The following is a 12,608-nucleotide window of genomic DNA, read 5'->3' on the forward strand; positions in this document are numbered from 1 at the left end:
AATTTCAAAAATGTCACTTTTAGAAAGTTGGCATTTTCCTGCCTAAGTCATTTAGGACCTGATTTAAGTCTTGGCGGAGGGAATACTCCATCACAAGCATGATGGATATTCCGTCCTCTGCATTACAATCCCATTAGGAGATAAAGGGCTTGTAATACTGCAATGGGATATCCGTAAATTTCCGATGGAGTATTTCTGTCTACAAGAACATAAATCAGGCCCATAGTGCCTGCAGCCTGTCACTGGCACACATGACTGGGTGCATCTGAAAGTTTGAGTTTGTGTAGTCCTCCTAGACAGCCATACAGAATAGAGAGCTTAGGTGGGCCTGGATGGGCCTTCACTGGTAGGCTGGGATGACTGAGCTGGGCACACCCCTAATTACACTTCAGTATGCTGTGTCCTGCCTCCACACAAAGGGCTGCATACTTCCTGTAGTTAGTCTGGAGCCAGGGCAGGGGACTCAGGAAAGCTGTACACTTCAAAGGGGAACCTCTTGCAACTTTTCCCACTTCAAAGGAGGCACCAGGCATAAATAATGGACCTCAGAAACCAACTGTTCACTACACTTCTGGACCTGTGGGGACTCTGCCAGGAAGAAGGAATGCTGTTCTGCTGAAAGGTCTACCACTTTGCATGACTGCTGTCCTGCTGGACTACTGCCTCACTGGACTGCTGTTGTTGTGGAATGATGCCTTGCTGCCCTCCTGCCTGGGTCAAAGAGGTTGGACCTGCACCTGAACACAGGACTCCTAGAGTGACTTTAAGGGCTAGTCTCCTGTTCAGAGCCATAACAGGCTCCCAACCATGTGAATCGGCATCCATATTAAGCTTAAGCAAGCCCCAAGTGGTGCTCCTCAGGTCCTGGACCCTTGGTGTGGCCTCAGTGGAGCTGAATTTCAGTTTTTGGCCTTTTCATGATCGCTAACAGGCCCATTGGTGCCAAAACCCTGTCACTTGCACTGCCTGCCAATGCGAAGTCCCATCAACCAGACCCTTTACGTTACAGCGTTGTATACTCGGGGGGAGCACCACCTCAGATCTCTGACCCTACTGTTCACAATGACAACAGAATCTTCACGGTACAACGATGACCATTCAGGACACCAGGTCTGCTCTTCGTGCTACATCGTTGACCATCTGCAGTGCTTCTCTGCGCCTTCTGGTCCCCTCCTCCATGAACAGGACTTGTTGTGCTGTATTGAAAAGGTAATTATTCAGTGTTACTAACCTGGTCCCTGTATCAGACTCAAGCTCCATTGCAGTTGGCCTGAACAAGCGCCTCTCCTGGTCTCACACGACCAGCTAGGCGTGAGTGGATCTTTGGGCTTTTTGGAGCTATTTTCACTTAAATCTTTAAAATTCCATCTTCCTGTTTCTACTGATTGGATTTTTGTCATTTTGGTCTTGATTTATTTATTAAATTGTACTCTATTTATCTAAATTGGTATGGGAATTTTCTTGTGTTGTGTTGTTGTTTTATTACTGTTTGAAGTGCTGCATAAATACTTTTCACATTGCCTCAAAGTTAACACTGACTGCTGTGTGTCATGCTACCCCAGGGTTGAGAACAGGTTAATTTGGTCTTTGGTTGTGGCTCACACTGACAGGGATTATTATTACTGCTCGAGTAAGGGTTTCATCACCCTCAAACAGGAATACTATTTCTCACAACCTGCAAACTGGCAGACCGAGATGAAGAAATAGTCCAAGTCTGACACTCATCAAACATCCACAGATTCAGCTTGAGGGAAGTGAGGACTTTTCCTGCCTTGATCACTCTAAAATGCTCCCAGGAACTGCGAGTAGCACACATGGAAACTTCTCTTTCAATCAACTCTCTTAAGAATGAACCCACGCAACCTGTAAGTGAGGAGAGTACCAATGCCCAAAATTTGTGATTCAGAAAGCCAAGCAAAAACTATGGTTACTGTGGTAAAGCAACATCATACACATAAACTGCCCAGTGAACTGGTAGATTAATAAGCATGTGGAAACAAGAAATATTTTGACAAGGTATGAAGATTTTCATCATCCACCAAACTAACATAATCCAAAGGCACACAAACCTCCAGCACATACAAATAAGCTGTGAATAAAATTCCAAATGAAAGACTAAAAAAAGAGCATGTCCAGTTCATCTCCACCTTAGGGGGCTCAAAAAGCTGCTAGATGTAGTACACAATCAATATGTGGAATGACTATCGTAGGAGCTCAAATTTGTTGTCCTCATCAACACCCATGATACAGTGTGTGTCGGCATGGAAGGATAATGAAAACAGCTAATGCCCCACCAACACTGATGGGCACACACACATAGGTGGAATCATGTGGCAGAATATTACCGCTCGACATTGTCAACACCTTAATTTTGAGAGAGCGTAGTTTGGCTGTGTCGCTATGCCTCTTAAACATAAATGAGAAAGGCTGCTCACTTCTCTGTTGGTCACATTTTGGTGGTCACATTTCTGCATAATGTGAAGAGATGTTTTCATTTAAATGGTGCACTGCAATACATACAAATAAACATGCAGTTGGATATAACGTTTTAGGTAAGCTACATATAATCATCGTTTGAAATTATGTTATAGGGCCTGATTCTAACTTTGGAGGACGGTGTTAAACCGTCCCAAAAGTGGCGGATATACCACCTACCGTATTACGAGTCCATTATATCCTATGGAACTCGTAATACGGTAGGTGGTATATCCGCCACTTTTGGGACGGTTTAACACCGTCCTCCAAAGTTAGAATCAGGCCCATAGTGTTTAAGAAATGTTATTTTATAAAATCATTTTGTATTCCAACTATAAGCAAAATAATTAATTTAACTATAGTATACTCTTGTTTTTCTTAGCCTGGCTGGAGTGAAGGCCACAATATTTTTCTTTGCCTAACCTTCAACATGATGCTGCCTTTCTATGCTTTTCTATGTCTGGATCTGAGGTCAAATTAATGAGGAGTCCATTGTGCTCGAGAGATAAGATTTGCGAGAGGCGCCACAAGCATTGAAGGAGTAAACTAGAATGACGGTTGTAACTCTTCTGAATTTCTTGGGAATGTGAGGGCACGCAAGGTCGACGTGGAGGTCTTCTGAAGTCAACCTGTCAATTAAAAATAACTTAAAGATCTGTTTTTCAGTGGAGATGCTTTCGAAATTATGTAAACTTTTGGAGCACTGGGACTTAAAAGTGTGGTTTAGCCAGCGAAAGATTTAGATTCCCTTTGTCCTTAGCAGAGAGTGGACCTTGCTGAGATATATCTTTAGACTTAAATTCTCATGAGTCTTCATGCCGCTGCACCTCGCTTGACGAAAACTTCTACAGAAGTTCTGTTTTTGATTCTACTCTGAAAATCTTTTCTATTAGAATAGATAATATTTAGATTAAATGATTAGGCAGGAGAACTTGATTTCACACTTTAAACATCAGTCTTTGTTTTTAATTTTCTTCATTACCACTATTGAGATAATTGTTTTTTATATTCTTGTGAAGGTCAACATAGCACAATGCTTTAACTGTCCTATGGCGATTGTGTACATCTATACTATGGTTTTGAGACTTATTTATGTGAATTGGAGTCTGTAATAAAGCCCTTTGAAACTTTTAGATGGTTTCTGAGACTTAGGGGGTAATTATGACCCCGGCGGCCGGCGTTAATGTGGCTGTAGTACATCCAAGAGGCTGGTGGTAGTTACCGCGACATTATGACATTGGGGGGTACCACTCCAACCGCCATGGCGGTAGCAGCCGCTGGGCTGGAGATAACCCTCTCCAGCCTAGCGGTCGCCATTGTGCCACTGCTGGGATTATGACCCTGCCTACCACCATGGTTTTAACGCCACCCAAACCATGGCAGTAGGCCCTATCAGTGACAGGGAATGCCTTCCCTGTCACTGATAGGAGGCCTCCACTCCCCACCCCTCCAGGCACACCCCACTACCTCTCCAGACACTCCCCCACCCCTCACATCCACACCCACAATCACACATGCAGACACACACTCATTCACACATTCATACATGCATGCATTCTTCCATTCACACACACATCCCCACACACTTTAAAACATGAACACAGACGTGCATTCCTATTTCCCTACATACACGCATTCACACTTCCATACATTCACGCACGCCACCAACACTAAACACACACTCGCATTCACGCACACACTCACACATACATTCACACACAACACCCCGACCCCACTCCCCTGTCAGAGACTGACTTACCTGGGTCTTCCGGTAGGAGACGGGACAGGGCACTGCTACCGCCAACAGCGCCCGCCAGTAGAACACCACCAGGCCGTATTATTTTTCATAATATGGCTGGTGGCGGTCTACTGGCGTGGCGCTGCTGGTGGTAGCAGTGCCACCTTACTGCCATCCGACTGTATGGTCACAGCCGGATTTCCGCAAATCTTGTGGCAGAATTCCGGCTGTGGTCATAATATCGGGACGGATGGTCTTTTGGTGGCTGTCGCCACAGCGGAAGGTGGATTTTACCACTGATATCAAAATAATGCCTGCCTTACTGAGTTACAATGAAATTGCTCTGATCATTTGATGAAGGTTCTCCTCATCCCTCAGAACTGAGAAAAAAAGATTAATCAAATCCTAGATAATAGACAGAGACCAGTGCTGGATCAATCTCAAAAGTCTCTCATGTCAGCCAGTCTATTACTACCAGGTTTTTTTGTCACTCACTCCAATGGCAACAAGCTTATCAACTGCAAAGTGTCCTAATCATTTTCCTAACTGCTTTTACATTGAGATTGTAAGAATGCAGTAAAGAAAGGATGCTTGAAGAATGCCCTGAATTCTCAAAACAAATTGGCTGTCTCAAAGGGAAGATCATCAAGATGCATTTTGCCACCTGAATTCAACCAAGGATAGCACTGTGGCATAGACAAATGACCTTCTATGGGACACTAAATGAAGAAGAGAGGTGAAAAAGCTTAAACTGGCAGAAATCATTGAAAGAGACTCACATTTGTTATACTGAGTGCCACAAAGGAGTTTCCAAACTGCATAAACGTAGTATTGCCAGGGCTGCATAGAAGAGTACATTTCAGTGATTATATAATTGTCAATGCCATTATGATTGAACACATGACTCAGTTAGAGCAATTTTACCAAGGATCCATGCTGCCCCATAGCAAGTGTGTATTTCTCAAGTCCAAGATCAAATTAGTTTGGATAGACTTTTGCCTTCGAAGGTGTCACTCCAAAACCGAAGAAAGTCTGGGACATAGATACAGCATTTTCACCTCAGAAGTCAGCAGCTTCATGGGCTTTGGAATGTATTGTTAGCAGCTCATACAAAATCTGAAGTTCCTGACAAAGCTATTACAGGACCTACTAAAATCAGGTGCCAAGTAGGTCTGATTGGAAGAGGAAGAGACTGCTTTTCAGAAAATTATGAATGCATTGCAGGTAAAAGTGGCCTATGCTGGACACCAAGTGATTGTGAAAACCAAGAGGTGCCTTAGGCAAAATGAATCACTCCCCTATCTTGAGCTGCAAGGATGTCACACAATAGCATTCTGCTTGCAAGGGAACAAGACAACCATAACCACCTGTATTGATCACAATTGAAGAAATACATCCAACACGTTTGGCATGCCTTAGTGATGATTTTGCTAGTTTGGTGGATTGATGGAATGTGTCAGTGATAATCCACAGTACAGAAAATATCCTGACGCTGAGGTGGCCTAGTCAATGCCAATAGAGAAAGAGATTCCAAAATAAACAATGGTCCTTGTATCAGACTCAAGATCCATTGCAGTTGGTCTGAACGCACACCTCTCCCGGTCTCACACGACCAGCTAGGCGTTAGTGGCTCTTTGGGCTTTGTGGAGCTATTTTCACTTAAATTTTTAAAATTCCATCTTCCTGGTTCTGCTAATTGGATTTTTGTCATTTTAGTCTTGATTTATTTATTAAATTGTACTCTATTTATCTAAATTGGTGTGGGATATTTCTTGTGTTGTGTTGTTGTTTTATTACTGTTTGAAGTGCTGCATAAATACTTTTCACATTGCCTCAAAGTTAACACTGACTGCTCTGTGTCATGCTACCCCAGGGTTGAGAACAGGTTAATTTGGGCTTTGTTTGTGGCTCACACTGACAGGGATTATTATTACTGCTCGAGTAAGGGTTTCATCACCCTCAACCAGGAATACTATTTCTAACAACCTGCAAACTGGCAGACCGAGATGAAGAAATAGTCCAAGTCTGACACTCATCAAACCTCCACAGATTCAGCTTGAGGGAAGTGAGGACTTTTCCTGCCTTGATCACTCTGTAATGCTCCCAGGAACTGCGAGTAGCACACATGGAAACTTCTCTTTCAATCAACTCTCTTAAGAATGAACCCACGCAACCTGTAAGTGAGGAGAGTACCAATGCCCAAAATTTGTGATTCAGAAAGCCAAGCAAAAACTATGGTTACTGTGGTAAAGCAACACCATACAAATCAACTGCCCAGTGAACTGGTAGATTAATAAGCATGTGGAAACAAGAAATATTTTGACAAGGTATGAAGATTTTCATCATCCACCAAACTAACATAATCCAAAGGCACACAAACCTCCAGCAAATACAAATAATCTATGAATAAAATTCCAAATGAAAGACTAAAAAAATAGCATGTCCAGTTCATCTCCACCTTAGGGGGCTAAAAAAGCTGCTAGATGTAGTACACAATCAATATGTGGAATGACTATCGTGGGAGCTCAAATTTGTTGTCCTCATCAACACCCATGATACAGTGTGTGTCGGCATGGAAGAATAATGAAAACAGCTAACGCCCCTACCAACACTGATGGGCACACACACATAGGTGGAATCATGTGGCAGAATATTAGCTCGACATTGTCAACACCTTCATTTTGAGGGAGCGTAGTTTGGCTGTGTCGCTATGCCTCTTAAAAATAAATGAGAAAGGTTGCTCAGTTGTCTGTTGGTCACATTTTGGTGGTCACATATCTGCATAATGTGAAGAGATGTTTTCATTTAAATGGTGCACTGCAATACATACAAATAAACATGCAGTTGGATATAACGTTTTAGGTAAGCTACATATAATCATCATTTGAAATTATGTTATAGTGTTTTAGAAGTGTTATTTTATTTAATAATTTTGTATTCCAACTATAAGCAAAATAATTCATTTAACTTTAGTATATTCTTGTTTTTCTTAGCCTGGCTGGAGTGAAGGCCACAATTATTTTTCTTTGCCTAACCTTCAACATGATGCTGCCTTTCTATGCTTTTCTATGTCAGGATCTGAGGTCAAATTAATGAGGAGTCCATTGTGCTCGAGAGATAAGATTTGCGAGAGGCGCCACAAGCATTGAAGGAGTAAACAGGAATGAGGGTTGTAACTCTTCTGAATTTCTTGGGAATGTGAGGGCATGCAAGGTCGACGTGGAGGGCTTCTGAAGTCAACCTGTCAATTAAAAATAACTTAAAGATCTGTTTTTCAGTGGAGATGCTTTTGAAATGATGTAAACTTTTGAAGCACTGGGACTTAAAAGTGTGGTTTAGTCAGCGAAAGATTTAGATTCCCTTTGTCCTTAGCAGAGAGTGGACCTTGCTGAGATATATCTTTAAACTTCAATTCTCATGAGTCTTCATGCCGCTGCACCTATCTTGACGAAAACTTCTACAGAAGTTCTGTTTGTTGATTCTACTCTGAAAATCTTTACTATTAGAATAAATAACATTTAGATTAAATGATTAGGGAGGAGAACTTGATTTCACACTTTAAACATCAGTCTTTGTTTTTAATTTTCTGCATTACCACTATTGAGATAATTGTTTTTTATATGCTTGTGAAGGTTAATATAGCACAACGCTTTAACTCTCCTATGGCGATTGTGTACATCTATACTATGGTTTTGAGACTTATTTATGTGAATTGGAGTCTGTAATAAAGCCCTTTGAAACTTTTAGATGGTTTCTGAGACTTAGGGGGTCATTATGACCCCGGCAGTAGGCTTTAATGTGGCTGTAGTACATCCAACAGGCTGGTGGTAGTTACCGCCAAAATATGACATTGGGGGGTACCACTCCGACCGCCATGGTGGTAGCAGCCGCCGGGCTGGAGGTAACCTTCTCCAGCCCGGCGGTCGCCATTGTGCCGCCGCCGGGATTATGACCCTGCCTACCACCATGGTTTTAACGCCACCCAAACAATGGCAGTAGGCCCTATCAGTGACAGGGAATGCTTTCCCTGTCACTGATAGGAGGTCCCCACTCCCCACCTCTCCAGGCACTCCCCATTACCTCTCCAGACACTCCCCCACATCCACGCCCCCAATCACACATGCAGACAAACACTCATTCGCAAATACATACACACATGCATTCTTCCATTCACACACACATCCGAACACACTTTAAAACATGAACACAGACGTGCATTCCTATTTCCATACATGCACGCACTCACACTTCCATACATTCACGCACGCCACCAACACTAAACACACACTCGCATTCACGCACACACTCACACATACATTGACACACAACACCCCTGACCCCGCACCTCTGTCGGAGACCGACTTACCTGGGTCTTCCGGCAGGAGAAGGGACAGGGGGCTGCTACCGCAAGTAGCACCCGCCAGCAGAACACCACCAGGCCATATTATTTGTCATAATATGGCTGGTGGCGGTCTACTGGCGTGGCGCTGCTGGTGGTAGCAGTGCCACCTTACTGCCATCCGACTGTATGGTCACAGCCGGATTTCCGCAAATCTTGTGGCAGAATTCCGGCTGTGGTCATAGTATCGGGGACGGATGGTCTTTTGGTGGCTGTCACCACAGCGGTAGGTGGATTTTACCACCGATATCAAAATAATGTCTGCCTTACTGAGTTACAATTAAATTGCTCTGATCATTTGATGAAGGTTCTCCTCATCCCTCAGAACTGAGAAGAAAAGATTAATCAAATCCTAGATAATAGACAGAGACCAGTGCTGGATCAATCTCAAAAGTCTCTCATGTCAGCCAGTCTATTACTACCAGGTTTTTTTGTCACTCACTCCAATGGCAACAATCTTATCAACTGCAAAGTGGCCTAATCATTTTCCTAACTGCTTTTACATTGAGATTGTAAGAATGCAGTAAAGAAAGGATGCTTGAAGAATGCCCTGAATTCTCAAAACAAATTGGCTGTCTCAAAGGGAAGATCATCAAGATGCATTTTGACACCTGAATTCAACCAAGGATAGCACTGTGGCATAGACAAATGACCTTCTATGGGACACTAAATGAAGAAGAGAGGTGAAAAAGCTTAAACTGGCAGAAATCATTGAAAGAGACTCACCCTTGTTATACTGAGTGCCACAAAGGAGTTTCCAAACTGGATAAACGTAGTATTGCCAGGGCTCCATAGAAGAGTACCTTTCAGTGATTATATAATTGTCAATGCCATTATGATTAAACACATGACTCAGTGAGAGCAATTTTACCAAGGATCCATGCTGCCCCATTGCAAGTGTGTATTTCTCAAGTCCAAGATCAAATTAGTTTGGATAGACTTTTGCCTTCGAAGGTGTCACTCCAAAACCGAAGAAAGTCTGGGACATAGATACAGCATTTTCACCTCAGAAGTCAGCAGCTTCATGGGCTTGGAATGTATTGTTAGCAGCTCATACAAAATCTGAAGTTCCTGGCAAAGCTATTACAGGACCTACAAAAATCAGGTGCCAAGTAGGTCTGATTGGAAGAGGAAGAGACTGCTTTTCAGAAAATTATGAATGCATTGCAGGTAAAAGTGGCCTATGCTGGACACCAAGTGATTGTGAAAACCAAGAGGTGCCTTAGGCAAAATGAATCACTCCCCTATGTTGAGCTGCAAGGATGTCACACAATGACATTCTGCTTGCAAGGGAATAAGACAACCATAACCACCTGTATTGATCATAATTGAAGAAATACATCCAACACGTTTGGCATGCCTTAGTGATGATTTTGCTAGTTTGGTGGATTGATGGAATGTGTCAGTGATAATCCACAGTACAGAAAATATCCTGACACTGAGGTGGCCTAGTCAATGCCAATAGAGAAAGAGATTCCAAAATAAACAATGGTCCCTGTATCAGACTCAAGCTCCATTGCAGTTGGTCTGAATGCACACCTCTCCTGGTCTCACATGACCAGCTAGGCGTTAGTGGCTCTTTGGCTTTGTGGAGCTATTTTCACTTAAATCTTTAAAATTCCATCTTCCTGGTTCTGCTGATTGGATTTTTGTCATTTTGGTCTTGATTTATTTATTAAATTGTACTCTATTTATCCAAATTGGTGTGGGATTGTTCTTGTGTTGTGTTATTGTTTTATTACTGTTTGAAGTGCTGCAAAAATACTTTTCACATTGCCTCAAAGTTAACACTGACTGCTCTGTGTCATGCTATCCCAGGGTTGAGAACAGGTTAATTTGGGCTTTGTTTGTTGCTCATTCTGACAGGGATTATTATTACTGCTCGAGTAAGGGTTTCATGACCCTCAACCAGGAATACTATTTCTAACAACCTGCAAACTGGCAGACTGAGATGAAGAAATCGTCCAAGTCTGACACTCATCAAACCTCCACAGATTCAGCTTGAGGGAAGTGAGGACTTTTCCTGCCTTGATCACTCTAGAATGCTCCCAGGAACTGCGAGTAGCACACATGGAAACTTCTCTTTCAATAAACTCTCTTAAGAATGAACCCACGCAACCTGTAAGTGAGGAGAGTACCAATGTCCAAAATTTGTGATTTAGAAAGGCAAGCAAAAACTATTGTTACTGTGGTAAAGCAACACCATACAAATCAACTGCCTAGTGAACTGGTAGATTAATAAGCATGTGGAAAGAAGAAATATTTTGACAAGATATGAAGATTTTCATCATCCACCAAACTAACATAATCAAAAGGCACACAAACCTCCAGCAAATACAAATAAACTGTAAATAAAATTCCAAATGAAAGACTCAAAAAAGAGCATGTCCAGTTTATCCGTACCTTAGGGGGCTCAAAAAGCTGCTAGATGTAGTACACAATCAATATGTGGAATGACTATCGTGGGATCTCAAATTTGTTGTCCTCATCAAAACCCATGATACAGTGTGTGTCGGCATGGAAGAATAATGAAAACAGCTAACGCCCCTACCAACACTGATGGGCACACACACATAGGTGAAATCATGTGGCAGAACATTACCGCTCAACATTGTCAACACCTTCATTTTGAGAGAGCGTAGTTTGGCTGTGTCGCTATGCCTCTTAAACATAAATGAGAAAGGCTGCTCACATGTCTGTTGGTCACATTTTGGTGGTCACATTTCTGCATAATGTGAGGAGATGTTTTCATTTAAATGGTGCACTGCAATACATACAAATAAACATGCAGTTGGGTATAACATTTTAGGTTAGCTACATATAATCATCGTTTGAAATTATGTTATAGTGTTTTAGAAGTGTTATTTTATATAATAATTTTGTATTCCAACTATAAGCAAAATAATTCATTTAACTATAGTATATTCTTGTTTTTCTTAGCCTGGCTGGAGTGAAGGCCACAATAATTTTTCTTTGCCTAACCTTCATCATTATGCTGCCTTTCTATGCTTTTCTATGTCAGGATCTGAGGTCAAATTAATGAGGAGTCCATTGTGCTTGAGAGATACGATTTGCGAGAGGCGCCACAAGCATTGAAGGAGTAAAATGGAATGAGGGTTGTAACTCTTCTGAATTTCTTGGGAATGTGAGGGCATGCACGGTCGTGGAGGGCTTCTGAAGTCAACCTGTCAATTAAAAATAACTTAAAGATCTGTTTTTCAGTGGAGATGCTTTTGAAATGATGTAAACTTTTGAAGCACTGGGACTTAAAAGTGTGGTTTAGTCAGCGAAAGATTTAGATTCCCTTTGTCCTTAGCAGAGAGTGGACCTTGCTGAGATATATCTTTAAACTTAAATTCTCATGAGTCTTCATGCCGCTGCACCTCTCTTGACGAAAACTTCTACAGAAGTTCTGTTTGTTGATTCTACTCTGAAAATCTTTACTATTAGAATAGATAACATTTAGATCTAATGATTAGGCAGGAGAACTTGATTTCACACTTTAAACATAAGTCTTTGTTTTTAATTTTCTGCATCTCCACTATTGAGATAATTGTTTTTTATATGCTTGTGAAGGTTAATATAGCACAACGCTTTAACTCTCCTATGGCGATTGTGTACATCTATACTATGGTTTTGAGACTTATTTATGTGAATTGGAGTCTGTAATAAAGCCCTTTGAAACTTTTAGATGGTTTCTGAGACTTAGGGGGTCATTATGACCCCGGCGGTAGGCTTTAATGTGGCTGTAGTACATCCAACAGGCTGGTGGTAGTTACCGCCAAATTATGACATTGGGGGGTACCACTCCGACCGCCATGGCGGTAGCAGCCACCGGGCTGGAGATAACCCTCTCCAGCCCGGCGTTCGCCATTGTGCCGCCACCGGGATTATGACCCTGCCTACCACCATGGTTTTAACACCACCCAAACCATGGCAGTAGGCCCTATCAGTGACAGGGAATGCTTTCCCTGTCACTGATAGGAGGCCCCCACT

The sequence above is a fragment of the Pleurodeles waltl genome, chromosome 11 (genome assembly GCF_031143425.1).
Source record: "Pleurodeles waltl isolate 20211129_DDA chromosome 11, aPleWal1.hap1.20221129, whole genome shotgun sequence".
Taxonomy (NCBI): domain Eukaryota; kingdom Metazoa; phylum Chordata; class Amphibia; order Caudata; family Salamandridae; genus Pleurodeles; species Pleurodeles waltl.